Source organism: Protopterus annectens, chromosome 14.part0, assembly GCF_019279795.1.
Source record: "Protopterus annectens isolate FY-2018-M chromosome 14.part0, PAN1.0, whole genome shotgun sequence".
Taxonomy (NCBI): Eukaryota; Metazoa; Chordata; order Ceratodontiformes; family Protopteridae; genus Protopterus; species Protopterus annectens.
Genome location: NC_056748.1, coordinates 394,230,241 through 394,257,367, shown reverse-complemented (window position 1 = coordinate 394,257,367; position 27,127 = coordinate 394,230,241). Strand labels below are relative to the sequence as shown.

The following is a 27,127-nucleotide window of genomic DNA, read 5'->3' as shown; positions in this document are numbered from 1 at the left end:
TATTAGACTTAATTATGCCAAGATAAGAAGAAGATTAGGCTCAACAACTAATAGCTATCTCTTCCTATCTTGAAATAAAAATGGTGAAGTATAATCAATCTGTAGTGAAGTCTCCAGGAACAGACAGTTTTTCTGTGGAAAAGAATGATAAAGACCTGGAAGAATTTGTTAAATAGTATTTTAAAATGAGGGGAAGCATTGGCATCTTTGAATAAAGCTGTGGTGGCTGTATTACCCAAAGAGGATAAAGACTAATCAGACCTAGACTCATATAAACACATTTCAATTTTAAACCATGAGCATAAAGTGTCTATGTTTATACTAGCCGAAAGAATGGCAAAGGATTGCAAAAATTGATAGATGCTGATTAATATGGTTTTATAGAGGGTAGGCAAACATTTGACAACATTCACAGAACAGTGATGATCTAGAGGGAAGCAGAATGTAAGAAAATACTACTATAATTGGTAGGTCTGACAGCAAAAAAAAGCATTCCACAGAGTAAGCTGCAATACTATGCGTACAGTAATAGAAGCATTTGCATTTCCAGACATAATAAAGTTAATTAGGAGGATATATGAAAGATCTGAGGCAAGAAGTCATGTTTGAGGGTTCCTCCCTGATAAGTTGTGTATCAGAGGCACCAAGCAGGGGTGCCCCCTTTCCCCTTTGATATTTGCTTTATATTTACAGCCACTGGCAAAGAAAAGAAGGGACTCAAATTCAAGGATATCACTGTATTGTTAATCAATAAAAGTTGGCTTTATTTGCAGATTGTATCAGTTTGTTCCTGATAAAACCACAAAAGGATAGCTTGGGATTGTGGAACATTTTGACAGTTTGAAGCCTTTTTAGTACATACGATTGATGAAGATAAAAAACGCTATAGCTGTAAACTATTTACCCACACATGAATTTGTTTAGCAATACTCATATTTATGGGGACATGATAAAATGAAACATTCAGAAGTATGGATTAAAAAGGTTTCATGTTTAGGCAGATAATAACATGTGGGAAAAGATTAAATAAAAGATGATACAAAAGCTGAGAATCTGGAATCTCTTGTTTATATATGGATAGCAAGAGACAAGGAGTGAAAATGATTTAGTCCATTTAGTTTTATTAACGGGTCAGGTACACTTTAATCAACCATAGGAGTAGTGGACAACAATTAATAAAGAATTGAAGGAATTTTTCTGACAGGAGAAGAGGGCAAGGGTCAAGTGGGTAGAGATGATCCTTCCAGTAGAACAAAGTGGCTTAGGATTACTTGATTTGAAGGGATATTTTAGAGCTACATGTAAGGCTCATACACACAACGGCAGCAGAAAGATATAATTCAAAGTGAAAAGGGATGATGAAGAAATGAGGGAAACAAAAAATAAGGTAGAGCTTTAAGGAGATCAATAACAATCATACAGAATATTATACTCATGAATTAGCAAAGTATCTGAAGAACTAAGTTAACATGAGAATGGAGAAAAGATTTTGCCGATAGGGATGACTGCAATTAGGGGTGTGAAGTATAGGAAAGAGAGGACTGGAATTTACTGGAGAAAAACGCCAAAGGAACCAAAGTATTGGAAACAAATAATTACAGAGTGAAAGATAACAGAATGGGAAGAAGCCAAGAAAGACATCTGGAGTGTAGGCTTCGGAATGCCTTCTCTACTAGAGACCAATATCAGAGTATAGGCAAAAAGAAAAGGAGAGGGGAATATTAAGTGAAAGACCTGCGCTGGTATAGTTTTTCACTGAATCTAGAACAGAAGTTGTGTTAAAAAAAAGGGATAATTAGTATGACATGCAACATATTGCACAATAGCTCTTGGAATCAATCAGCAGGGGTAGAAAAAAGTAGGAAGAGAGATCGGATAAGCAATTTACAAGAAAACAAAGGGAGGATGTTTGTATGGCTTCCAAGGATGTAACAAACTCTAGAAGATTTAGGATTATGGCTTGGAAGTATTTACATAGGGATTTTTATACTCCAAGTAGACTCCAAAGAATTTTTCCAAAGACAGATTGCAAATGTTGGAGGTGTGATGGGAAAGAAAGAGATAACTGGAATATGTTTTGGAAGAGCAATGGATTGGCAGACTTTAAAAATTCTCTGCAGAGTACTCTGTCAGAATTATTGGGTAACTAAGGAAATGATTCTTGTCAGCCTGGATACAGGATCTTAACTGCTCAGACACAGTAAGACCTTGTTAAATGCAATTCTAATGGATGCTAAAAAAGCAATTACTAAAAATGGAAACCAAAATCTAAACCAACTGTTTTGAAGTATTGAATACTGTAACAGAGATAAAAGAATTGGAAGTGGGATGTTTAGAAAAGGGTAGGCACAAATTAAGTAAAAATGGAAATTATGGGAACAGTACATGCAGAATAATGTTTTGCAAGAGAAGAAGGAGTGGGGTTTAAGAGAAGGCAGGAATAAAGGTACGGATAAATTTGAATTCCTTTCTGTCTGCAAAATGCAATTATTGGTGCCAGGCACTTTGTGAAGACCCTGGGTGCAGTAGATAAGCCAAAGGGCAGTGCAGAGAATTGGTAGTACATTGAACCAGCTATGAATCTGAGGTATCTTCTGCAGTTTTGTCTGATAGGGACATGCAGGTATGCCTTCTTGAGGTCCAAAGTTACGAACCAAGCTTTCTTACCCAGCATGGGAAGAAGCTGCTGTAGTGTCAACATTTTGAATTTTGGAACATCCAGATAAGTGTTTAGAGAAGAAAGATCCAGAATGGGCCTCCAGGCTTTGTCCTTTCTGGGAACCAGAAAGAGTCTTGAGTAAAATCCTTGTCCTTGCTCCTGTGTTGGTACCTTTTGAATAGCTCTCATGTCCATGAGTGTTGTAATTTGTCTTTGAGCCTCTGCCCATTGATTTGGTGGCAGATTTGGCATTCATTTTAGCCTTGGCAGTGTGTGAAAGTGGAACCTGTAACCTTGAGATACAATGTTGAGAACCCATTTGTCTTTGGTGATCATAGGCCAATTGTGACAGAAAAGTGCCAGTTTTCCTCCTAAGGGGGCTGCCAAGAAAGAACTGTTTGGCAGCTGTAGTGGAAAGTCATTGGGGCTGTTTTTTGTAAGGTTGAGGCCTGTCTTCCCCTTCTTTCTGGGTTGATGCACCCCATTGTCGAGGCCTGTAAGGACCTTATGGTTGACCTCTACCTCTTGGACATCTGTATCTGCCCCTTTGAGGTCTGTCTGTAACTGGAAATGACCAATTCTTTGTTGGCCAATTTCTGCTAAATCGAGGAGGCTGAACCTGTAAGAAATCCTTCACAGTTTGCATAGATTTTGCCTTATCCTCCATTTTCTTTAATACCTCTTCTGCCTTAACTCCAAATAAAACATCCAGCTGCAAAGGTGCATCCAATAATTTTGCTTTAACATGATCTGGTAATGTCTGCTCTTTTAACCAAGCATGTCTTCTAATGACAGATCCTTTAACTGCTGCTCTACAGGAGGCCTCTAATGAATCAAAACCACATTGCAAAGTATGTTTTCCCACTTGTTCAGCTGCATGCAATAAATCCTGCATTTCTTTATAATTAGGAGGATCTGAGTTTGGAAGCATTTTTTTGTTTCAACTGAGACATCAAATATTGCTGATATTTTAGCATGTGAAACTGGCAATTTAAGGCCCTCATTGCTAAAGTTGCAGATGTATATACTTTCTTCCCCCATCTGTCTAATGCTCTGGAATCTCTGTCAGAGGGGACTGGATTCTTTGCTGAGGAGGCCTTTACCCCTTTGGGGCCCTGAGAAATAGTTTCAGGATCAGCAGCAGGGCTTTTATAAAGAAATTTGTGAGAGTCAGGGACTCTGTAGTATCTGTCAGGCTTAACTGGAGCAGGAGGTAAAGAATCAGGATTTAAACTGGATTCAGTATACACGTCATCCACAAAATCTAACACTGGCGGAATAGCAAGGAGTCTGTGTTGAGGTAATAAAAGGAAATCTCTGAGCCTTTTCTTGGATTCTGAATAATCCTGGCCCTCCCAATGGAAATGCTCCCTCATGGTATGCAAGGTTTCCCCAAAGGAGTAGTCCTCTGGTGGACAGGCTGAAGGAATTGATTCCTCAGCATCAGAATCCTCATAAGGGGGTAAAGAGTATCCTAGGTCTGAGGATAAATCTGAAGAGATGGATGCTTGGTCGGATGAGTCATAGTCTGCATCCTGTCTAGGCCTTTTATCAGGAGGGGGATGGGACCCCCTGATCAGAGTGATTAAGTCTTCGGCTATTTTGAGCATTTGTTTCTTAGGCATGGAGGCCTGTCCTGGTGAATGCAGAATTTGTTTCTTTGTTTTTAAAGGAGTTTTAGACTTAGCAGAAGATTTAATGGTTAACTGAGTAGGTCTGAAAACACCCTCTGAAGCTATGGGTTGTTCAGCTACTCCGGATCCCTCTGAAGGGTTAGTCTCGGTAGGCTGTAAATCTGGTGCGTCCGAAGGCCCAGCCATCTCCACGTGGGAGTCAGAGGCGGCCTGAGGTTCTAAAGAAGTGGTCGACAGGGGCTGCGAAGGTGCCTCGCTGAAAACCCGAGAACTGGCGACTGGCCTAGAAGAGGCTTTGTCGTCAGTTTTGAGCCTCGGATGCCTGTCCTTGTCTTTGCGCTTTTTGTGTATTCCGGTCGTCGGTAGTTCCGACGGCATGGTATAATTTAATTTTCTGCCAAAATAATGTCAGGCAAAATCAAACCGACGTTTAATAGTGCACTTGTTAAACCTAGCACAAAACCGACAACCTGTGACATCATGGTCTGGGCCTAGGCATGGGATACAATAAGAATGGAAATCCTTATGAGGTATTTGCTTCCCACAAGAAATACAGTTATTAACTTTTACTGACATCGGTCTGAGGCAAGAAAAAGTTTCCCCAATGGGGTACTTAGCTTTGTAGAAGACTTTGGTTCTGGATTCAGAATGAAAATCTCAGGAGTCGGCCGACCGGCACTTGCGAACTGCTTTTGCTTCGGGCACCGCGTGGCAAGAAAGACTGAAGAAAATGGCGTCGGCTGCATCTTGTATACCCCTGTCGCACTGACATCAGGGAAGAAGCGACAGCAACCGATGCTGGACCAAGACTTTGGAACTCAGGCCGACTGAGGGACCGCCTGACGGCAGGATAACCCCAAGTGTAATGACTGCAGCAGTGTAACACGATGAATATCAGAGGTGGCTAACTTCATGGCACCCATGCAAATGGAGAATAGCTGCATGACCACTGAATCATACACCAGTGCACTGTACAAATATGTACACAAATGCATGGATCTCACCATACCCAACAGAACCAAGACGCTCGCTTCCAAAAAAAGGAAGCCAATCTGGTGGTTCCCTGCCATAAACAAACTCTACAACAGAAGGAGGAAACTGATGCAGAATAAGGTGAAGTCCCAAGACGGGAAAAACTCCCTTATCAGCATCAACAAAAAGCTGAGAGCCCTCATCAAATCCTCTAAAGCTAGCTATGAAAACAGAATTTCAGCAGATAGTAAAGACAACCACAAGGCCTTCTATAGTTATGTAAAGAACCTCCACGGCAATACCCAGATTTGCTCTGAGCTACTGCACAATGGTATCTCCTATACTGAGCCAACATATATTGCCAATATACTGGCCGACCGATTCAGTGCCAACTCCCTCCCCCCAAAGGACCAATCACAATACCAGTAGATTGCCAGGCACCCAGTATTACTGCTGCACAGGTTAAAACAGCACTGTCCAAGGCCAAGATTACAGCTTCTATGGGACCTGACAATATCCCTGGCTGTGTTCTACATGAACTACAGAGTGAACTGGCACCTCACCTGTGTGCCCTGTTCAATCACAGCCTCATCTCAGGCTTTGTCCCTACCGAATGGTGCACTGCTGTAGTCATCCCTCTCCACAAAGGAGGAGAGACTACAGACCCTGGGAACTATCGCCCCATTAGCCTGACAAGTCTGATATGCAAAGCTATTGAATGCATTATTATGGACCTAATAAACAAGGATACAGGGAATCTCTAAACTCTGGATCCCACACAGTTTGATTTTGTGAAGGGTAGATCATGCCTGCTCAACTTGGTCAACTCCTTTGAGTCAGTCACCAGAGCTGTGGATGAAGGCAAGGTGGTTTATACAGCCTACCTTGATCTGGCCAAGGCCTCTGATACCATTCCCCACTCAGGAATCATAGAAAAACTCACTAAGTTAGGCATCAACCCCTATATCACTAGGTGGGTTGCAAACTGGCTCACAGATAGAACCCACAGTGTGAAAGTAGCTGACTCCAAGTCAGACTGCCGACCAGTCACGAGTGCAGTCCCACAGGGATCGGTCCTGGGTCCTTTCCTGTTTGGTATCTACTTCTCAGAAGTCCAGTCCAACACAAAGGGACTCTGGCTGACAAAGTTTGCAGATGACTGCAAGTTGGGAGCCATTATTAACTCCCTAAGTGATATTGACATCCTACAGAAAGGCCTCACTGAGACCAATGACTGGTGTCAGAACCATGACCTTAAGCGCAATGCCAAAAAATGTGTCATTATCCCCTTTGGGAAAAACCCAGTTCCCATGAACTACCACATCGATTGTAGCCCACTGAACACAGAAGGCGTTATAAGAGATCTGGGAATTCAGGTTGACAGCAACCTCTCTTTTGACCACCACACTGCCACTGTGGTCAGAAAGTCCTTCTATGTGGCACATCTCATTACTAAGGGTTTTGCATCCAGGAAGAAAGAGGTAACTGTCTCCCTCTAATCAATAAGTACAATGCCCCATTTGGCATGTACATCACTGGACACCTGCAACAATTGGAGAGGCCGCAAAAGTACCTAACAAAGAAGATCCTAGGCCTTAAACACTTGTCCTAAATGGATAGACTCAAAAAACTCCAACTATTCTCTGTCTCATATCGCCTACTTAGAGGCGATCTCTGCTTGACTTATAAAGCCATGTCTGACCCAGCTCTGTTAGAAATGCTACATCTAAAAAAATCCCAATACCTCTGCACCACATGCTCCAGAGACCTCAACCTCTTTACCACAATCAACAGAACGTGCTGCAGGGACAGGTTCATAACCCAGAGACTGCCCATGCTAGGGAATAGACTTCAACAGAACAGAGCACCTCACTGGCCCTCATCAAGAGAAATCTTGATGAGTGGATGGGAAATAGAAAATTCACCCTGGGAATCACTCCAGTGACTCTTCTTGACAGAGGCACTGGAAACTAAGGTCAGGTGGCACACTGCCATGGTAATCCTATGGGCTAGGCTTGTAAAGGCTCCAGGGCCATTAGCCTAGTGCACACCTATGAACAATCAACTACATTTTGGCATGGCTGTATACCCTTCCACTACTTATACATTTCAAATACGTGATATCTCGTAAACCCTGGAAATATAACACTCTTGACCTTAAAATACATATCACTAAAACACCACGTTAGAGATCAGGCATTTGACCGTTAATAATGTGTCACACTTCAGCCTGACACTCATATTTGCACATTACAGTCCATTCAGAAGGCTGCAGTCTGAAGACATGTTACTACAACCAGAAAGAATTTAGAAATTCTACTACAAAATTGTGCTTTGGAAGTAAAAGGCATTTAAGCATTTCTGAAACTGCATGGGCAATTAAAAGATCCATTAAGAGATGAATACAACAGACAATTAGCTTTCTTTAAAGGTACTGTTTTTGCACAAAGTACTCTATCTTGTGGTGACCTGCTAAGTGGTCCCATTTTTCACTCCTAAAGCTCAGCCTGCAGACATACTTTCATTTACTATCATAATATCGAACGTGAATGTTCTGCACATGGAAAAATGAATTACACATGTCCGAATTACCATGTTGCCGAGCATAGCATGTTTGAAAGTCGTATCGGTGAATGCTACTGTGCATTCGCTGATATGAACTCGAAAAACTGCACGGAGATTGCTGTACATTGCAGTGTGGGATATTCATCCCTTTCCTCACTGTAGTGCGATCTTGGAGTTGGAATACATAGTTAGTGGGGGAGGGGGTGCAAAGGGATTTGCCCCCCTGCAACTCCATGATGTTAACTATAGGAGTTTCACATTAAGTGTGCTCCTATATGGCAGTCACGTACTGTTTTTAACAGCAATGTCGAATCTGATGAATTTATTCAGCAGATTCGACATTGTGTGTAGTCGATTAATCTGACATTCACCCTTTACTTTGATGTTGTGACCGGTACAATGTTGTGCCAGTCAACATTTTGATAGTAAACTTATACTTTACTCTTACAAAATCATAGCTTAAAGAACTACACAAACATTACTCTGTTTCCTGTGCCCCAAATTCATAGTGCCCTATGGCAGTGAATTGTATGAGTCACCAAAACAACTCTAATTTACTGCACTTTTTAATTAAAAGTTGTTTTTTTAAATTAAAAACTATTAAGAATGATTCAAACTGCCTCATGTAATGTGTACTATTTTAGAGGATTAATATTCAAGCAAAACTGATTTATCTGTTTACCTGGATAGAGGGACTGATCCAAGGATTCTTTTCAGCCATGACATGGACACAAGGCAGTGACCTATATAACAGAGCAGGTCCCATTCAGAAACTCAACTCATCAGAAAGTTGAACCTCATATGTCTAACTTTCCGAAATGTCGAACCTTTTGAATAGAGGTCATGGTACAGTGGGGATCAGGAAATTTACCCTTTTCCCACTGTAGTGCAATCTCAGAGTTGATAAATATATATATATATATATATATATATATATATATATATATATATATACACACACACACACACACACACACACACACACATATATATATATTATGCAGGGAGGTATGCTCCCCTGCAAAAATGTAGATTTTTGTTGTTTTCCATAGTTCGACTTTTCAGAAAGTTGATCATATAGTCTAGACCATATGAAATTTGACTTTCTGATGAGTCGAACTTCTGAATGGGATCCCACAGAGCACAGCCAGAGTACAAGATATCAATAGATGTTACATAAGAATAATATCACAGCAACAGTTACATTAGCATTACCACAGATAACATAAGCTTGAAGACTTTATCATTTTCCAGAATTATAGATTCAATTGAAACTAAATTAAACCAATAGTGCAAGTACCTTTGCAGAAAACAGTTTACCTTTAGTTCTTAATTAGTATTATTTCACAGTCTGTTATACCATACATTTCAAAGTTCACATACTTTTCAGCTAGTACAACTAGAATCAATATCACACCTCACCTTATTTTTTTTTCTTACACACACTATATTAATAAATGCACATTATACATAGATATTGGGGATCCATATACCAAATAGCTATAGACACATGCAAATAAGGCTAAATATTTTCCTGTAATACCTCACCATGTTTAGTAACACAAGAGTTAACTATTTACATCTGAGTATATACACATTTGCAGATGCTTTGTAGTGAAAGTGATGCACAAAAATCAATGCACTGGAGGTTCTTTACAGTTATGGAGTGATACCAGTGGTAGATTATTTCGCTACCATCGTGGAAGCTGGTAACTGTGCCTTTGTTGCCATGAATTCATTAAAAATATCCTATCTTGAAGCAAGATGTAGAACATGCCACTCACAAGGGGATCAATGTATGAAGGAAACTATTGGAAAAAGTGTCTTCTGGCTGATACATGAAATATCCTCAACTACAAATAATTTATCATTCATAAATTTCTACATGCATTTATGCCTTTTTTTTTTTTTTTTATCAAAAAAGGCCAACTTTGCCTGAAAAAATATCCAAATGGATAGCCTACCCATCTGGGTACAAAGCAAAAAATAAAAATAATATGGAAATTACATACTGCCAGAAAAGAAATAATCTTTCAGTCATTCAAAAACTGTCTAACATCACCATTTTCAGATTTCATAATTCATCCTAAGCATTCAGTGTTGAGTCCAAATCTTATTTATCTGCCCTTCTAAAAGATCAATCACTACTACACCTACAGGAAGGTTACTAATGAAGTTAAACTCTGCAAAATGGTAAATAGTCTGGAAACAATCTGCAAATCACAACTGAGGAATAATCTAGAAAGGTTAAGCTTAACTGTGAGCATTACAAAGGGCAATACACAAGACAGGTCAGCCAGCCTGCATACTTTTCATTTGTACACCACCACAGACGTCACAAATAAAAGCTCATTAATTAATGTATTGCCTCACTATAGACACAGAGATTTAATTATAAGCACCAAAGGGAAAGACCAAGTTCAGCAGCTTTATTTCTTCACTTCTGGTTCAGAAATGGAATAGGTTTAAAACATCATAACCTGGTTTCCCATTCAATATATAAATAATTTTAATGATACCAGTAAGGCACTTATTGTGAGGTAAATAGCTTGACGTCTCTGCTTTAATTCACTTAACTGATGTTTACTCCTAATAACACTTTTTGAGCACTGCCGCAACACCCACCAAAAGCTATTGCAGTCTTATCAGACGCCACTCAAACTCAACTCATGCAATCTTCTTGCATTTTTTAAATGGGCAGGTACATGATCTTCAACTGAATAAAATCTGTAATTATTTTAATTATGGTTTTACTCACAATATACAAACCAGACTGAATAGTAGTAGTCTTAAAATAAATTTCATACATCAGTGCACAACTTAGTTTATTTATTTAAAGGTAGCCAGTGTACATTTTTCTTAAGAATAAAAGTTAATGCTTACTGAAAACATGCAAGCAGTTTTTCACCTGGAAGTATAATAGAAACAATGACGGAAAAGTTAGTAATCACATTACGTGAGAACACAAGCTGTGATATGCTCTTTAGCACACAAAACCTTAATTTCAGAATAGGCAGTGCGTATCGATTTGGGCAAACACTCCTATCTGGAGGGGTAAACTTCATTTGTTGAAAATGTACATAGTTTTTGTAAGTTTGATAGAAGTTAAAAGGCAACAGGCATTCTGAAAGAAATCATACATCTTCTGTTTGAGTGTTTTCAATGAAGCAAAAATAAAAAAAAGACCTAGCAATATCTGCCACCAGATCGAATGAAAATGAGAAGAAGCAACTGCTAAAAGACAAGCCTATCAAACATTAGTGTATGCATGTAAGCCAAATGCTGGAAATACAAATTCAAAAGAACTGCCATATAGGTGGGATTAACACTCTTCGCAGCTACTCTGTCCATATTATCATGGAATGCAAATGTCCCTACAGGTATAGACAAAAAACTGAAACTACTGAATTATACTAAAAAATGTAAGATGCAACTAGCAATGTTGCAGGAAAACACATTTGAATAGAAACAAGAATGAGAATTTCACAAAGAAAAGCTTTCACAATGGACATTCAACAAAATAAGGAAAACGGAACTAATCCTAATACTTACTACAGGGGCTGCAATACTGACAGAAGAGGAGGAAAAGACAATAATGGTAATTGTGTGGGAACATGATTTTTTGGGGTGGTAATAAGTTAACAGAAATGGCTGTAAGGACATGATTCTTTTCAGCTGGCACACAGATTCTGAATTGGCTATACATAGTTAGGCCTTACTAAATGTAATGTTATTGACTGCTAAAAAGCATTTACTAGAAAATGGAAATTAAAATGTAAACCAAATGTAATTGAAGTAATGAATATTGTAAAGGAGATGAAAGAACTAGAGATAGAATCCTGAAAAGAGGAAGGAACAAATTACATAAAAATAAATGGAATTTGTCGGACTAGTACTTGCAGAATAATGTTCAAGAGGAGGACGGGGGGGTTAAGGGAATGCAGGGATTGAGCAATTTATGTAATGCTGGAGTAAATAACTGTTAAAAAGAGAGAACATATGTACTACATAATGCATGAATATGACAAATGTTAAGAAGTTTCATTTACTTTTCTGTTAATAAATGTGTGCCAATATCTTAAGTGATAATATAATAAAGTTGTTTAAAAAACGCACTAAAATTACTTAATACCAACATTTCATATTTAGCTAAATGCAACAGCTCAAACTTAATAATAGTCAGATAAGCCTCCGATAAATGCTTGCAAGTCTATATTCTAACTTCCAATGGTAAAATTCTGAGCCTTTTGACAAAATAAAATTATACCCTCATAGTTCAAACAAATGTTTGTAGATCTCTAAAACCATGTCTTACTAAAGAAGTGTAAATGGCAAACTGTTCAGTACAAACAAATCTTTACAGAGGTCACATCTATTAAACTTTAAGTTTTAAACTTGACTCACAACAACCATGGGAATATTAGTTTTGTTTTTTTTTTTAAATAATTCTTTATTGTTTTTCTCCTTATTCATACAAAATATCTGACAGAGAAATACATAGGTGGTTTCCAAACAAAGTTTCTAACAACATTCTGACAACATATATACACTATTTACATGAATGCTTCCATACTTTCCATAATTGTACAAATAAAGCTTATTTCTCCAGGAATAGTATCTTATAATAATGTGGTTCCAAGTAGCATTGTAATTTAGGAATATTAGTTTTGTGATGTTTTGTAAACTTGTATCTCAGTGACCACCTTTGCTACATACAAACTACCAGCAGCATATTATTCACTCAGCTCCGAGCTTTCATACGAGATTGAGCACATCTGTGTTACTTGCTTGTTGAAATATTTACAGAAGTAAAAAAAAAAAACAAAAAAAGAGACAGTATAGATAAACAGTGCATAAAAGACATTTAGTATCTCTTTAACTGCACTAGACAAATCAAGTATTAATGCAGTTATGTCCATCAAGTACACTTTAGGATGAAACATTTTAATCACTTGTACACAACATAGTTTTGGAGTTACTGATGTAAATATGAAAAGGTAAATAAATACAAGATGCCTGGAGGTATCAACAGGGTGATCTTAGAGAAACACCTTGAGTTGTCACAAGGGTTTAATGAGTTTCCAAAGATTCACTGCTGAAAACTGTTTTGCACAGCACATTAAATCACCACTGCTGTCCCTGGCTGGACCAGTAACTACAACTTACATAAACCAATAAATTGAGCAATCAATTATAATTAATACTAAGCACTTCACTTCATAGAAGAAGTTGTAGTCTACACTACATCAATACTACCTATATCATGTAAAATATAACTCCACTAAATTGTCACTTTTTACGTTTAAATCCCATTCAGTCGAAGGAATCCCCATTAGACATTACTTTAGAAACTGAAGATATTGTCCACTAACAAAAAGTGTCAGGCATGTTTTCTTACTATTGTTAAGGAAGATGAATAGTCTCTCTGATGCATAAAGATTATGTAGACACTATAATCACTATGATCTCACATTAAAATTGCAGCAAAGGTCTGGGGAAATGCTTTCTGTATTAGTTTACCAGCTAATCCATGCACAGTTGCATTCTGAAAACCAAATGAAATATTCAAGGTCAGTTCTCAGAGGAACAAAATGCTATGTTGCTGCGAGGATTTTCTCCTTCACTCTCAAGGTGAATTTCTTGGCATCCATGTCTCAAAACACAAAATAAATGGGTTACTATCTGCGAATCAATCACAATCCACTGCTATACTACAGTGACCTAAGAGATGATCACATTTCTACTGGACCCTAATGTCAGCTGACACTACAAATACATGTTCTGTGTAAAATTCTTATATTACAGACTGCAGTGACATTAACCCCACATTCTAAGACAAAACAACCTCTAAAAGTAATGCATTGTGCCAGATCCCACCATAACTATTTTACTGTACTGTATTTTGCAGTAGTAATATTATGAAAATATACTAAAATATTACCATAATTTATTTTTGCACCAAAAGAATCATCACACTTAAAAACACACTGATCCTACTTCAGATTACTTTATGGTAATGCATTTAAACAATTCTTTCTTACGTTGAACTGCAAGCTCTATAGCACAGAGGGAAGGAACCATAGCTTGGTCCAGGTGAGGCCTGGCACTGGAAGAGCTTACAAGGGAAGCAAAGTAATGAAGGGGCTGTGTCTGCTCACCTCTCTCTGGGTGAAGGGATGGGGATTTCATGCCAGGGAAAGGTGTAGCTACTTTGTTAGCAGTAGTACCAGAGAACACAGCAGAGATCATGCTAGACTGGAGGGGGACAGCCGCAGAGAATGCTAGGTGTGACCACTTAAGCCAGACATGGTCCTGTAGTGCTCTACTGCATGATGCTTGATGGTGGTGCCACAAGACAGGAACGTTACCATGGAGGTGGGAAAGTCCACTTCATGGGCTGAATGCCTGAAGCGAGCCTGAACTGAACAGTGCCTTGCCTGTAATATTACGTGGTTTCCCCAATCAATTGAATCATTGCTGTAGAGGCTCCAATGGGTCAATTGGGTGAGGTGGAGAGCTGACAGTGAGGTGGCAGGAAAAAATAAATAAATAAAAATAACAATACTTACCCCAAAATAATTAAAAGATGGCCATAACTTGACCCTAGAGGTGGGGCCTATCATGTTCCTATTCACCATATGCTAATTTTTCCATAATGTATTACATTAACATGAGATGAGGTTCAAGCCCACATTACACTACTGTGTGACCTAAGCATTCACATTAAGGAAAAAAGTCTGCCATTTCTTGCAATTTCCCTCACTTTTGCCCAGGACACTGGACTGAGGAAATATGTCATATATTCTACAGATGGAAATTTCTACCACCAACAAGGAATAACTACTTCAAAGAGACTAACAAAAAGCTCTCTATAGGCAGTGTATATGACACACAATGTCAATAGAATCAAATTGTGTAATGCAAGTGTATGCTGACAGACATTTCTATTTAAATGTTTTTTTTTTCTGATGCTGGCTGAAAGTTGCACTGGGAGAGCCCAAACAACCAGTCATCAAACCCATACAAAAATAAAGTGGAACAAAATCTTCTCTCACTCATTCTAACACTTAGCTAATACAATATCACTGAAATCCAAGTGCACACTGATCAGTCCAAGATAACACATTCTACTCATACTATTTGTCCTGAAGAACAGCTGCTAACTGGGTGAAAACGACTGCATAGCTCTCAAATGTACCTCACTGCGAGGAACATTCCTCATTTGGTGTCTTAAAACACTCCTGCTCCTCAAAGCTGCACATTAAAAGAGTGTCACACATTCACAGTTAGCAATTTTTTAAATGATATCCTTGGTAAATAGAACTACATCACACAAATTCATTAAAATAACTACTATATAATTAAAAAGATAATGTTTTAACCATAGCTTCCTAGCGCATAATGTTAGTAAGTCTTGAGTAAGTGTTCCACCTTTTGTTCATTTGTTCCACATTATGAGAGGTAGTGTTCCTCATTTTGAAGACGGAAAGTTGACAGCTACGCTGCTAACATTGTTGACCAGAAAAGCATGATACAAACAATGCAAATTACTACTATTAACTGAACTGCAAGTCTTACAAAAGACAACATACAAGACAAGTCAGTCACCCCACAGTCACTTGTACAGCATTAAAACTCTCTCAGATAAAAATACATCTACACCATGACTGTCTCATTAGCTACATCAAACTTCAAATCTCAGCGTGAACAAGACAGGCTAGGCTCATCAGATTTATTTCTACATAGCAGAATTTACTACATCAATAATTGGTCATCCCAAACAATAAGTTAATCATTTTACTAATGGTAACAAGGCAAATAACTTTTCCTCCTGCACATTCCAAAATTCGAGGTTTCTGCTTATAACAATACCATATGTTTCTGAAGAGAGCTCCTCATGAATTATGTAAAGTCCTCTTATTTTTTATGCTACCTTCTGAAATGTCATTCATTCACTGCAAGCATTACTTTCACTTTCCATTTACTGATGTTTATCAAAATAAATGAATCAAATCTACAATTACTTCATTAAAACATTTTCTTTCGAAGAGCTGACACACAATACACTGGTCAGCACTCTACTTCTATCACTGTATTTAACATTTATATAAAGTTCTGATTTCAAATGGCCATGCCATTCATTTAAGACTGATAAATAGTACAGTATCATGACTGAACTTTATGGCATTTGATTTTTCAAAATGATGAAACAAACCTGCATGTAGGATTAAGTGACATAATTTTAAAATTTCATTAAAACAGAACTTGGCTGAAGAGGTAACACTTTAATAGACAAATAAAACAAAAATAAAAATATACATATCAAAAGATGAGCGCTTTCGCCCTAGTAAGTAGTGCTTCTTCAGATGTAAAATTCAACAGACCAAGCAAGTATACATATTAAGTAACCAATCAATGTTTTAATGAAATTAATTTAAGTACAGGTTTTAAAGGCACAGAGTCATTTAACCCTTTCTCCTTATGTGCAGCAAGTCTAAGAATCTATTTGGTCTCTAACCTCTCTGTCTGAACTCTAACATTTCCCCCTCTATCTGTTACAAGTAACTTCTCAATAACTATGAATTTAAAACTGTGTCCAGCCCCTTCCTTAACAATATGCTTTGCTAGAGCATTCTTCATGTCTTGCCTATTAATATTGTAAAGGTGTTTCCTGATTCAGTCTCTAAGACATTAGTTTTTCCCACATAGTAACAGCCACAAGTTTGACATATGGCAAGATATACCATATTCTGTGTACTACAATTTGCAAATAAATTAAAGTCAAAACCCTATGGGAAATTGGAGGTACAAACAAACCATCAGTACTAAAATATCTACAAACATTACATCCGTTAACAGGGAAAAGTCTCTTTCTTCTTACTTATTCTATTACTCAAATCATCCTTTATATTTAGCAGTTTATAGCAGAGCAGTTCCTTAAGTGAAGGGGCATTCATGAACACAAAACATGGTGGAGTATCAAGCACATTCCTGCACTGTCAGACATCAGAATACCCCAGTGTTTCTTAACTATTTCATACACTGGAGCTACATCACTAGAATAAGTCAAACACATCACAAGTCCATTCTCTGAGTTGTTATGGAGACTCGGGACTAGACATCACGTATGTTATTTATGTTAAATGATTGTTTGACCTACCCTAAATGTGCCAAGCTTGATAACAATAAGTTGATTTCTAGAGTAGGTAGTTTTGTTCATGACTTGTTTATTGACGATGCTATAAGTAATGAGCTACTTGATTTTTTTGAGTAGATCAACCTCTTATTCAAAAAAATCTATGGTCTCCCCAAAGTACATAAAAATCCCAGTAAACCACCTAAGTGACCCACTGTATCTGTGATTTTTTACTGAAAAACAACTAGGTCCTTTGGTAAATGCTGTAGAGATGGTTTTGAAGGATACCAAACATTGTGAAAAGACTCAGTGAGTGGTCTACTAATGTCTTCCATGGTGACTTTTTACTGGTCACTATGAATATTGTTTCTCTTTTTAAGGTAATTCCAAATGTAATGGGGATTAAATATATTAGATGGTTTCTAAATGAGCACTCTGCATATTCTGTGCAGAAGATAGAACTAATATGATATTTAACAGATGTTTTATGTAATAATGCATTTTACTTTTCTGGTGATTATTATATTCAGAATGTCGGCATAGCTATGGGCACTAGCTGGGCCGACAGCTACGCTAATTTAGTACTAACACAATGGGAGAAGCAGTACGCTTTTAATGATTGCAATTCTTTTCATTTTATTTTATATTATGGATGTTTTGTTGATGATGCGTGTTTTATTTGGATGGGTTCTACTGAACAGTTAGATCAGTTTTTTGCATATTTACATATGACGACTGACTTTCTTAGGTTCACTTGTAATTGCTTGAAAGATTCTACAGATTTCTTAGATGTCTCTATCTCTATTTATTCACAGGTTCATACTAGGCTATCTGCCCTAGGGCATTTATAAGCCTAGCCAGAGTGTGTTTGGCTTTCGCCACCCATTTTAAATTAATTTTGCTATGCCCTTTTTCGAGGTTAGTATACTGTGCCTCTGTCTAACAGTGACACAGAAGTGATACCCGGGGTAAACCTACGATCTCCCATCCACTCATCAAGATTCCCCTTGAAGAGAGTCAATGAGGGACTCTGCCTAACCTGGACTGGGATTTTATTCCAGAGTGAAGGGAGCCTCTGGGTTATGAATCTGTCCCTCCAGCATGTCCTATTTATTTCAGTGCTGAGGTTCAAGTCTCTCGAGTGTGTAGCTCGATGGGATTTGGATTTTCTGAGGTGCAGCATGTCCATTAATTCCGGGTTGGACATGGCTTTATACGTCAGGCACAGATCACCTCTGAGCAGGTGGTATGCCACTGAGTAGAGCTGGAGTTTCTTTAACCGGGCAGCATATGGCATCTGTTTGAGTCCTTTGATCCTCTTGGTGAGGTACTTTTGGGGTCTTTCCAGTTGCTGCAGGTGTCTGGTAAGGTACATCCCAAAAGGGGCATTGTACTCAATTATGGGCCTGATGAGGGATGAGTAAAGAGGCACGATGACCTCCCCTGATCTAGATGTGAATCCCTTCATGATTAGGTGGGCTATATAAAATGTTTTTCTAACCACTTTGGCCACGTGGTTGTCAAATGAGAGATTGCTATCAACTTGGGTCCCCAGGTCCCTAATTACTTCTTCTGTACTTAATGGATTATCACCTATGTGGTAATTTGTGGGCACTTTGTTTTTGCCGAAGGGGATGACTATACACTTTTTGGCGTTTAGCTTGAGGCCATGGCTCTGGCACCAGTTGTCTGTTTCTATGAGGCCCTTTTGGAGGATGCTTGTGTTGGCTGGAGAGTCGATTATGGCGCCCAGTTTGCAGTCATCTGAGAACTTGGTCAGCCACAGTCCTTCCGTGTTGGCCTGTACCTCCGAGAAATATTTACCGAACAAGAGAGGTCCCATGACTGAGCCTTGTGGGATGCCACTTGTAACTTGTTTGGAATCTGACATGGCTCCAGCAATTCTAACCATGTGGGTTCTGTCCTTGAGCCAGTTTGCAACCCATCTAGTGACATAGGGGTTTATATTTAAGCTGGTGAGCTTATCTATAATGCCCGAGTGGGGTACTGTATCGAAGGCTTTTGCGAGGTCCAGGTAGGCTGTGTGGACCACCTTCCCCTCGTCAATGGCCTTGGTGACTGTTTCAAAGAAATCTTCCAGGTTTAAGAGGCAGGATCTGCCCTTAAAGCCGAACTGGGTAGGATCCAGTATCTGTAGGTCCCCAATATCTTTATTTATGAGGTCCATGATAATCCTTTCCATAGCTTTGCAGACCAAGCTAGTCAGGCTTATGGGGCGATAGTTTCCAGGATCCGTTGAGGCACCACCTTTGTGGAGAGGGACCACTGTTGCTGTATGCCACTCTTTGGGTACATATCCTGTAGTAAGGCTGAGACTGAACAGTAGTTTTATGTTTGGGTTTAGCTCTTCTTGGAGTTCATGTAGGACGCAGCCCGGGATACTGTCTGGTCCCATTGATGCTGTGTTTTTTGCTTTGGAGAGGGCGGCTCTTACCTGAGCATCTGAGATGTCAGGGGGGCAGCACTCTGCTGCGATAGATATTTGCCCTTTTGGTGGGGGGGGGAGTTTGCGCTGAACCTGTCAGCTAGGATGTTAGCAATGTCTGTGGGTTCGGTGTATTTTTTGTCATTTTGGACTAATTCTGAGCATATCTGGGAATTCCCACCTAGGTTCCTAACATAACTAAAGAAAGCCTTGTGATTATCCTTAGTGTCCTGTGCAATTTTTCTCTCGAAGCTGGCCTTAGACGATTTTATGAGTGCCTGTAGTTTTTTGCTAATACTGATCAGAGATGCCTTCCCTTTTTGGGATTTTGCTCCATCATGTAGTAGCTTCCTCCTTCTATTGTATAGTTTGTTTATGGCTGGGGTCCACCAGACAGGACGTCCGCCTTTGGAGGATTGGGTCTTGGTTTTATTTGGGATTGCATGATCCATGCATTCCTGAAGGTGTTCATAGAATGCGTTTATAAAGGATTCTGCGGTCTGGGCCATATTTTCCACAGGCCCAGGGGCTTTGAAGGATTCCACCTCGGTTTTGAGGAGTGTGAAATTTGCTTTAGAGAAGTTTTTCACTGTGGTTTTCTGGGCAGGGGGTGGGGTCGGGATGTGAATATCCAGTGAGATTAGTTTATGGTCTGATCTTACCAGTGAGGGATACACTTCTGGTCTGGAGCATAGAGTCCCCACGTTGGTGATGATCAGGTCCAGTATGTTTTCCCCTTTTGTGGGAGTGGTAACAAGTTGTTCTATAGCATTTGAGTTTATAAATTCTAGGAACTTTTGGGCTAGGGTGTTGGAGCTAGAGTAATGCTCCCAGTCTATGTTTGGGTAGTTGAAGTCACCCAATATAATGGTGTTTGGAGAGACCTTCATATTTTCCAGTGTTCTCAGGAAGGCCGAGTGGGGTTCCTGGGTTTGGGAGGGTGGTCTGTAGCAGGCTATAAACTGGAAGACAGTTTTACACACTGTTAGTTGCACATGGATAGTCTCTGATGCTTTGTGCTGTGCCAGCAACCTGGAGGTGTGGGTATCTTTGACAAATATTGATACTCCCCCTCCTTTTGTGGTTCGGTCCAAGTTTTGGGGCCGAAAAGCATGGTATGAGGTATAACCTGGTAGTGCTGGGGTGCTCTCGGGAGCCTTGAACCAGGTTTCTGTTACTGCACAGATATCGATGTTCTCCATGCTAAGGAGAGTTTCGAGTGCATGCATCTTGAGGTTTAGACTTCTGGCGTTGAGTAGCATTACTCTTAGTTTCTTATCCCTTGTGATACCTATGGAGGTGGGTTTGTCTTTTGAGCCTTGCCTAAAAAAGGCACTATGGGGGTAGCAAGAGCCTTTGCCAATATCCGAAAGCCCAGGGGTGACAGGTGCAAGCCATGCCTAGCGAAGCATCGTGGCGAGCATGTCATCCCAAGCTGACAGGCATTGGATCCCCTTTGAATGACACCAATACTTAAGCCAATTGTTGAAATTGATCATCTTGTCTTCATATTGTGGCATCATTCTTGGTGAGGGTAAGATGCTACTCAAGGTCAGGGTCATACCAGCCTGGGCTACATGCTCAGAGAGCTCCTCTAGTCCAGGGAGGTACGTCTCAGGTCATTCACACCAGCATGGACAATGACTGAGTCATATTTGTACTTGCCTTGGAGTGACCTGAGTGCTTGTGTTATGTGGCGGATCCTAGCACCCGACAGGCAGCTCACTGGTGAGGGGGACATCAGTGTGCCTGACGATAGAGTCATCTATTACAAGTGTATCAGGTGTGTTGTTTAGCCTTAAGGGCTGTGACCGTTCGGCACACTGGCTTTGTGAGCTATGTGTTGCACGTGTTTTGTTTTGGGGATAGCGGTTGCTTGGGTGTCTGCTTTGGAGGTCTCTGCTGCTTAGGCAGATTTTTATTTAGAGCCTCAGAGTATGTTTTTGTGTGTTTATGTGTTTGGTTTGCTGTCGTGGTAGGTCTATGTGAGATTGGAATTGTAGTGAGAGTGGTTTCCTTCTCCTCCTGACTGGTTACGCCAGTACTGAGTTGAGAGAGCTTAGCCTCCAGTTTGGCTATATGGTTGCATCTCTCACAGGTGTTGTCTGTGTACATGAGGCAGTTGTAATATTGCCTCAAGATTCCCAGATTCACCAGCTGGACCGGAGAGGAGATTGACAACTGACCTTTGGACATGCTAGAATAGTATTGGGAATTCCTTTATAATTGAAAAAAGGGCCAATGGGGAACAAGGTACTCAAGGGGAGTTTGTGAGGTTGTAGTGCTTTTAATTTTTTAGTGCTGACTTAGTGAGCAAGTGCCAGGTAACTTAAATGCAATGTGTTACAGGTAACTTAAATGCAAAAATGACAAACAGTAACTTTCTTTCAAGTGAAACAAGGAAATAAGTACAGTAAGCAATGCAGACATCACTAGGGATCCACAGAAGCGCTGAAAATCCACGTTTTAGGTGGAATTAGCATTTCAGGGAAATAACAAGCAAACAAACAAAGCTAGATTCAGCAGGCCTGGATCTAATCTATGCTACAGCAAACAAGGTGTACCAGTTTCAGTAAGAAGCAGTTCAAATATGCAGGCACTATAAGCCTTTAACCAGAAATTCCCAGCACAGAGGGGCAGAGTCATAGGTTCATAGGTTCATACTAGGCTATCTGCCCGAGGGCATTTATAAGCCTAGCCCATAGTTTTGTGGCTTACGCCACCCCTTTAGTTTGGAGAAACTATGCCCATTATTTTGCTGTGCCTCTGTCGAGCAGTGACACTGAGGTAACCCCTGGGGTGTATCTGCGATCTCCCATCCATTGGTCAAGATTCCTCTTGAACAAGGCCAGCGAGGTGCTCTGCCTCACATAAACCGGGATTTTGTTCCACAGCATAGGGAGTCTTTGGGTGATGAATCTATCCCTCCAGCACGTCCTATTAATAACCGTGTCGAGGTTTAAGTCTCCCGCCCTTGTGGCTCTGAGGGATCTAGATTTTTGAGATGAAGCATGTTCATCAAATCTGGGTTTGACATGGCCTTGTATGTCAGGCATAGGTCACCTCTGAGCAAGCGGTAAGCAACTGAATATAACTGGAGTTCTTTCAGTCGGGCAGCATAAGACAGATTTTTGAGACCCTTTATCCTTTTGGTGAGGAACTTTTGTGGCCTCTCCAGCTGCTGTAAGTGTCGGGTCAGATACATTCGAATGGGACATTGTACTCGATCATTGGTCTGATGAGTGATGAGTATAGGGAGACTATGACTTCCCTTGATCTAGATGTGAATCCCTTCATGATAAGGTGGGCAATGTAGAAGGTCTTCCTAACTAATTTAGCAATATGAGTGTCGAATGAAAGGCTACTGTCAACCTGGGTTCCCAGGTCCCTAATAACTTCTTCTGTGTTCAGGGGATTGCCACCTATATGGTAGCTAGGGGTAACCTTATTTTTCCCGAAGGGTATGACTATGCATTTCTTGGGATTTAACTTTAGGCCATGGCTCTGGCACCAGTTATCCGTTTCTGTGAGACCCTTCTGAAGGATATCTGTGTTGGATGTGTTTTCAACTACGGCCAGTTTGCAGTCATCTGCAAACTTTGTCAGCCATAACCCTCCTGTGTTTGCTTGTACTTCAGAAAAGTAGATGCCAAACAAGAGTGGGCCCAGGACTGAGCCCTGTGGGACACCACTTGTGACAGGCTTTGAGTCTGACATGGCGCCAGCAACTCTGACCCTGTGGGTTCTGTCACTCAGCCAGTTTGCAACCCATCTTGTAATGTATGGGTTTACATTTAAGTTGATGAGTTTTCAATGATACCCGAGTGAGGTATTGTATCAAAAGCCTTCGCCAGGTCTAGGTAGGCTGTATGGACTGCCTTTCCCTCGTCAATGGCCTTGGTGACTGTTTCTCAAAAGTCAACCAAGTTTAAAAGGCATGATCTGCCTTTGACAAAGCCAAACTGGGTTGGATCCAAAGTCTGCAAGTTCCCTATGTCTTTATTTATGAGATCCATTATGATCCTCTCCATGGCTTTGCAGATAAGGCTTGTCAAGCTAATGGGACGGTAATTTCCAGGGTCGGTGGAGGCACCGCCTTTGTGGAGTGGGACCACAATCGCTGTGCGCCACTCCCTGGGTACGTATCTGGAGGTGAGACTAAGATTAAACAGCTGTCCTAACTGTGGGTTTAATTCCTCGTTGAGTTCATGGAGCACACAGCCGGGGACACCATCAGGTCCCATGGATGCTGTGTTCTTTGCCTTGGAGAGAGCAGTTCTCACCTGGGCGTTAGAGATGTTTGGGGGGCTACAATCATTTGGTATAGATATCTCTCCTTTAGGGGAGGGGAGAAGTTTGCACTGAACCTGTCAGCCAGTATGTTGGCAATGTCTGTAGGATCAGTAATCTTCACATCATTTTGAACTAATTCTGAGCATATCTGGGAGTTTCCTCCTAGGTTTCTGACATAGCTAAAGAATGCCTTATGGTTGTCTTTAGAGTCCTTAGCTATTTTTTCTCAAAATTAGCTTTGGATGATTTTATGAGAGCTCTTAGCTTTTACTTATAGTGATCAGCGGTGTCTTACCTTTTAAGGATTTTGCTCTATCTTGTAGTAGCTTTCTCCTTTTGTTGTAGAGTTTGTTTATGGCTGGGGTCCACCAGACTGGACGCTTGCCTTTGGTACAAAGAGTCTTTGTTTTGCTTGGGATTGCCTGATTCATGCAGCCCTGCAGGTGCTGGTAGATGGCATCTGTAAGTGATTCAGCGGTTTCAGTAACGTTAACCGCCGCTCAGGGGCCTTAAAGGAGACCACACTAGTCTTTAGAAGTGTGAAGTCGGCTTCGAGAAGTTCTTTACTGTGGTCTTTTTCATTTCGGTGGGGGCGGGATGAGGACCTCCAGCGAGATTAGTTTGTGATCAGATCTCACCAGTGAGGGGTATACTTCCGGCGTTGAACATTGTGCTCCCATGTTCGTGATGATGAGATCAAGTATGTTTTCTCCTCTTGTGGGGATGGTGACTAGTTGTTCCATGGCATTTGAGTTTATGAATTCCAGGAACTTTTGGGCTAGAGTGTTTGGGCTTGAGTAGTGTTCCCAGTCTATATTAGGGTAGTTGAAGTCACCTAGTATGATGGTGTTTGGAGATACATTTATCCCCTCCAGTGTTTTCAGGAAGGCCATATGAGGTTCCTGAGTTTGAGAGGGTGGCCTGTAACATGCTACAAATTGCAGAGCAATCTTGCCTATGGTTAATTGCACCTGGATGGTTTCCGATGCATCGTGCGATGCCACCAATCTTGAGGTGTGGGTGTCCTTGATGAATATGGATACCTCTCCTCCTTTCTTGGTATTGTCCGGGTTTTGGGGCCGGAACGCATGATATGAGGTAAAACCTGATAGTGCTGGGGTGCTCTCAGGAGCCTTGAACCAGGTTTCTGTCACAGCACAGACATCGATGTTCTCCATACTGAGAAGGGCCTCGAAAAGTGCATCTTGAGGTTGAGACTTCTGGCATTGAGCAGCATTACCCTTAGTTTTTTTTCTTTGTTTTGTTCTAGGGTGGTAGGTTTAGAATTTGAGCATTGCCTAAAAAGGCACTATGGGGTGGCAAGAGCCTTTGCCAAAATCCGAATCCCAGGGTGACAAGTGCAAGCCGTCCCTTGCGAAGCAGCGTGGCTTGTCCAGCATGTCATCCCAGGCAGACAGACATTGGATCCCCTTTGAATGACACCAGAGTTTAAGCCAATTGTTAAAGCTGATCATCTTATCTCTGTATTGTGGCATCATTCTTGGTGAAGGTAGGATACTGCTCAAGGTCAGGGTCATACCTGCTTGGGCTACATAATCAGAGAGCTCCTCTATGTCTCTTTTCATGTAGTCCAAGGAGGTACGCCTCAGGTCGTTAACACCAGCGTGGACAATGATTGAGTCGTACTTGTACCTGCTGTTGAGAGACCTGAGTGCATGCGTTATGTGGCGGATTCTAGCACCCGACAGGCAGCTTACTGTGACCTTCTCCTTACTCAGTCTGGTGAGCAGGACGCCAGTGTGTCTGACTATGGAGTCACCAATGACTAGTGTGTCTGGCATTGTGTTTGGCCTTAAGGGCTGTGACTGCTTGACACTCTGACTGTGTGGTCTATGTGTTGCAGGTGTTGTGTTCTGAGGTGGTAGTTGTTTGGGTGTCTGCTTTGGTGGCCTCTGCTGTTTTGGTAGATTTTTGATCAGAGCCTCCAGTATGTCTTTGTGTGTTTATGTGTATGATTTGAGGTTGTGATGGTATTATGTGAGACTGGGTCTATAGTGTGTGTGGTTACCTTCTCCTCCTGTCTGGTCATGCCAGTCCTATGTTGAGAGAGCTCAGCCTCCAGTTTGGCCGTATAGTTGCATCTCTCGCATGTATTTGTGTTTTGTGGGAGGAGGAGAGGGTTGTCTGTGTACATGAGGCAATTGTAACATTGCCTCAATATTCCCAGGTTCACCAGCTGAGCAGGAGAGGACATTAGCAACTGATCCCTCGACATGCTAGAAGGAATAGACAGAAAAACTTAAGAAAAGGTTCTGGGGATGTGGGTGACCGAGAAATGGGGTTTGCTTTTTTGGGGTACTTTCTATAACAAGAGTGCTGTATTGAGGTGATAGGTACTGTAGGAGCAAGTGCTTCGCTATACAGATAGAGAATAGTCTACTTGGGAGTCAAGTAGAGATAATTTATAGTTGTAGGATACACTAAATAGAACAGTAGTATACTTTGAGGAAGGTAGTTTTAAGGGAAAATTTGAAGAGTGGACTTTAGGTAGCCCTAATAGTTTAAATCTGATTAACCGGCGCTGCCCTAGTGTGCAACGGTAGCAGCTCCGCGCTAACGCGTGCTTTATAGCAGGGGGCTGGAAAAAACAGGAAATGACCCAAAATGGCCGACAAATTACTAGTTGCTGCTTCTAACCACTCCTCTGAGGACAAACCAGCCTCTCCTCCCACAAGAGTGCAGACCACGAACCCTCTTAATGTAAAATAACTGGCCTGAAGCCCAAGTGCTTAAACCAGAACTAATACACTTTTAGAATAACAGACACTGAGCCCTCAATCAGCAGTTCCCAACTTAGAAGGATGTAAGCTACCTGTCCTGCCACCACAGTGCAGGCCACAAACCTTCCAAATTTAAAACAAGTGGTCTGAAGCCCAAGTGCTTAATCCAAAAGACTTAGAATGATAGCTACACTTTAATCAAGTTACTACCAAGCAGTAATAAATACAATTGAATACTTTAAAGAATGCCTGGATTAGTGCTCAAGTTATACAAACAAAGCTAGATTCAGCAGGCCTGGATCTAGTCTATGCTACAGCAAACAAGGTGTACCAATTTCAGTAAGAAGCAGTTCAAATATGCAGGCACTATAAGCCTTTAACCAGAAATTCCCAGCACAGAGGGGCAGAGTCCAGCCTCTCCTCCCACAAGAGTGCAGACCACGAACCCTCTTAATGTAAAATAACTGGCCTGAAGCCCAAGTGCTTAAACCAGAATTAATACACTTTTAGAATAACAGACACTGAGCCCTCAATCAGCAGTTCCCAACTTAGAAGGATGTAAGCTACCTGTTCTGCCACTACAGTGCAGACCACAAACCTTCTTAATGTAAAACAACTGGTCTGAAGCCCAACTGCTTAAACTAAAAGGCTTAGAATGAGTTACACCAAGCAGTAATAAAT

The 27,127-nt window shown here is 40.6% G+C and overlaps 1 protein-coding gene and 1 non-coding gene across 2 annotated transcripts in view; both read right to left on the bottom strand.

Annotated features, from left to right (window-relative positions):
* The window catches only part of CCAR1 (cell division cycle and apoptosis regulator 1), a 2,906,903-nt gene that overhangs the window by 1,768,105 nt on the left and 1,111,671 nt on the right, over window positions 1-27,127 (bottom strand). The window lies entirely within an intron of this gene.
* LOC122789519 lies at window positions 10,247-10,312 on the bottom strand. The gene has a single exon (XR_006362837.1). It is a non-coding gene; the product is annotated as a small nucleolar RNA SNORD98 (small nucleolar RNA).